Source organism: Octopus bimaculoides, chromosome 7, assembly GCF_001194135.2.
Source record: "Octopus bimaculoides isolate UCB-OBI-ISO-001 chromosome 7, ASM119413v2, whole genome shotgun sequence".
NCBI lineage: Eukaryota > Metazoa > Mollusca > Cephalopoda > Octopoda > Octopodidae > Octopus > Octopus bimaculoides.
In genome coordinates, this window is record NC_068987.1 from 109,386,577 (window position 1) to 109,390,577 (window position 4,001).

The 4,001-nt window shown below is 38.4% G+C and overlaps 1 non-coding gene across 1 annotated transcript; it reads left to right on the forward strand.

Annotated features, from left to right (window-relative positions):
* The first annotated feature begins 2,586 nt into the window (after window positions 1–2,586).
* LOC128248427 (U6atac minor spliceosomal RNA) lies at window positions 2,587–2,702 on the forward strand. Its single transcript, XR_008264668.1, has one exon. It is a non-coding gene; the product is annotated as a U6atac minor spliceosomal RNA (small nuclear RNA).
* Window positions 2,703–4,001: the final 1,299 nt, after the last annotated feature.

Genomic DNA, 4,001 nt, shown 5'->3' on the forward strand with positions numbered 1-4,001 from the left:
ATATATATATATATATATCCGTATCGATGATGATCCGTATCTGTCTATATATCTATCTATATATATTTGCTTGTGTGTGTGCGTGTGCGAGTGCGTGAGTGTGTGTGTGTGTGTGTGTGTCTCTGTGTGTGTGTGTGTATATGTGTATTCGTATGTGATGTATACGTAAAGGTGGTAATGAGAATTTTAAATGGATTGATGAAGATAAAAACAAAACGGTTTGGGTTTTTTTTGCAGAAGTGATTTAATAAATATGCGTTAAACACATTTCCATCTTTTACTTTTCGTTTCGTGTCTTATTTTGTATTCTAATTATCAGCGTACTGTAGAGGCGATACACCTCCATGGAGGTAAAGCAGATATACAGCAAAGATAATTTCTCAGGTGAGAAATTGCTTTTTATCTTGCCTTTTACTTGTTACACTTATTGGACTGCGGTCAAGCAGGGGCACTGCCTTGAAGAGTTTGGTCGAACAAATCGCCTCCAGTACTTTAGTTTTTTATGAAGTTTGTTACTTTTTTCTATCGACCACTTTTGTAGAACCACTAACTTAATGGAACATAAGCAGAGAAGCCAGCACCGTTTGCCAAGCGGTGTGAGGACGCAAAAACACACTCAGAGACACGCATACATACAGATACGCACACACAAACACACACATACACACACAAACACACACATACACACACACATACATACACACATACATACATACATACATACATACATACATACATACATCCATGCATATATGTATGTATATATATATTAGGTCATCCCACAAATAATGCGTTTTTTTAAATTTCATGAACTAAAAGTCGAATGGGGACGGGATAAACTTCCTGTATCAACTTGCTATAAAAACAGGTAGCAAGTTTACCTTGTATTTATTCCTAGTGTAAGTTTTGAAGAATGCAATTCGATTTTAATAGTTATTTTTTCAAAGCTATAATGGAGGTGTCAAAGGAGCATATTCGGCATATTTTGCTTTATGAGTTCAATAAAGGCAACAACGCAATGGAAAGTGCGAGGAATATTAATGCAGTATATGGGGATCGGACAATAAGCGTAAGCCAGTCTCAACGGTGGTTCCAGAAATTCCGGGCATGAAACTACAGCCTAGAAGATAAGCCTCGTCCTGGAAGATCTGTTGAGTTCGATGAGAACGTCCTGCAAACCCTGGTTGTGGAACTAGCAGAGAAGCTTGGATTTGGTCATTCAACCAGTCACCGACTCCTGCCTGCAATCGGCAAACTCAGCAAATTGGGTCAATGGGTTCCTCAAAAACTTTCCGAGTCTGATCGCGAGCAGAGTGAATGTGTGCTCCTCTTTGCTGTCACGTCTCACGAATGAACTTTTTTTGGACCGAATACTGAAATGAGTTCCCTATAAAAATGTCAGGCGCTGAAGACAGTGGGTGGGGAAAGGAGAAAAACTGGCACCCCAAGCTAAAGGTCTTCACCCACGTAAGATGTGATCAGTTTGGTGGAATATGAAAGTTTTAATCCACTTTGAACTTTTAAACTGAAACAAAACGATAACAAAGGTGATCTACTGCGCGCAGCTTCAGTGGTTCGCTAGAAGAAAAATGACCGTCTTTGGTTTCAAGACGAAAAGTGTTCTTTCATCAGTATAATGCTCGGTCACATGCAACAAGGATGACATTCGAAAGGCTGGAACGGTTTGAATGGAAAACGATGCCCCACTCACCATATTCGCCGGACATTGCCCCATCTGATTATTATTTATTCTGCAGTCTTCTAAATCATTTGGACGGAAAAAATATGAATTCTGTAGACGAGGTCAGAACAGTACTGGAAGAGTATTTTTCGTCACGGACAAGTGAATTTTGGAAAAGGGGCCTTGCAAGTCTACTAGATAGATGAAAGAGCATTGTATAAAATTAAGGAGATTATATTATAGATTAAAAAAGAACTTTGTTTATCTTAATTTTGAAAAATAAAAGTATTAAAAAAACTGCATTATTTATGGGATGAACAAATATATGTATGGATCAAAACAGTTTGACTCAAACTCCTTGGTACTCTGATGCTAGTTTCGGCCATAAGAATTTCTATCATTCAAATTTCTATGGCTGCTTGAAACTCAACGTACCAAGGAGTTTGAATCGAGCTGTTTTGATCCATAAATGTAACTCCCATTAAAAGTGTCGAATACCATTCTTTCGTTTGTTTACTCACTCGTGTATATATATTTTTTCTTTTACTTGTGTCTGTCATTTGACTGCGGCCATGCTGGAGTACCGCCTTTAGTCGAACAAATCGAGCCTAGGACTTATTCTTTGTAAGCCTAGTACTTATTTTATCGGACCCTTTTGCCAAGCCGCTAGTTACGGAGACATAAACACACCAACATCGATTGTCAAGTGATGGTAGGGGGACACAAACACATGCATACATACATATATATATGTATATATATATGTATATATATATGTATATATATATGTATATATATCGATGGCCCGATAACTGAAGAGATGGCGGCGTGGGTTTCCGCCTCGCCATCCGAAACTCGGAGTTTTATCATGGCTACCGAATAATTCTCATATATTATATTTACATATGTTGCAAAAAGGAGAGACGGTTAGCCCTCCCTTTGGCAAGGACGGAAGAGACCAATCGGTCTTTCTAACACACATGGGCATTGTTCTCTACTTTAGAGCAACCTATTTTTCTATAGGCGTAGGAGTGGCTGTGTGGTTAGTAGCTTTCTTACGAACCACATGGTTCCGGGTTCAGTCCCACTGCGTGGCACCTTGGGCAAGTGTCTTCTACTATAGCCTCGGGCCAACCAAAGCCTTGTGAGTGGATTTGGTAGACGGAAACTGAAAGAAGCCCGTCGTATGTATGTATATACATGTTTGTATATGTTTGTGTGTCTGTGCTTGTCCCCACCAACATTGCTTGACAACCGATGCTGGTGTGTTTACACAAAACGAATGCCGTCACCACTCACTGCTTCTTTCACTCTCTCTCTCTCTTTCTCTCTCACTCTCTCACTTTCTCTCTCTCTCTCTCTCTCTCTCTTTCTTTCTTTCTCTCTTACTTCCTCTCTGTCCTCCTCTTCCTCGCTTTGCCACTTCTTTGAAGTAAGTGTGACGCGCACAACAGGCACGTACGAAAACAAAAAGCCTATTACTATTATTGATGGCGTTTGAAAAAACAAATACACAGAGTTTGCTAATTTTTTTCCAGCTTTATGCATTGGCAACGTGTGTTTTCGACAATGTTCAATAATTTGTTCAATATGTTTTGTTCGTTTAAAGTTCTACAGTTCTCGAGGTGGCAATATCCATTTTGGAGATATTCCTCTGTGTCCTATGTAGAATTCTTTAATTCCTTTGCCTCGTAATTTGAGATTTAATACTGCATTTGCAACAGGAAGCTTGCGTAGTCGTAAGTTACAGATTGCATTGATATTTCGCTCTTGTTACATTTCTGTAAATTCCCAAGAAGCGTTTAAGTTTTTTTAACGGTTTTTGACACCACTGGATTGAAAGTTACTGGCCAGGTGTCGAAATCATTATGATATTCGTTAGGCAGCTGATGGTGGATGCATACGTTTGAAGTGTTTCCTGAGTATGAAACAGTTGTAGCTTCGGCTCCCGTGGTTCTAAGTTGTTACTTCTTGAAATTCTACTTCTTCTATGATTAAGCTTGCTTACGGGTTCTAGTTTCTTGGTTTACGGTGATTTTGTGCCTTAGATTATATAATATATTCATTGTCCTTCATAGGGATTCTAATTTTGGTAAGGGTATTATTTGTCTAAGTTTTGTTGTTTCTGGAGGTTTTGTTTGATATTTATCTACACATATATATATATATGTATATATGTATGTATGTATGTATGTATGTATGTATTGCCATTTGTTTTATATCGAATTACAATAAAAGAAAACAAATCCGATTAAAACTAGCAGGCCGAAACTTCGAAGTTACTATCACTACATGAACACACACACACATGAACACACAC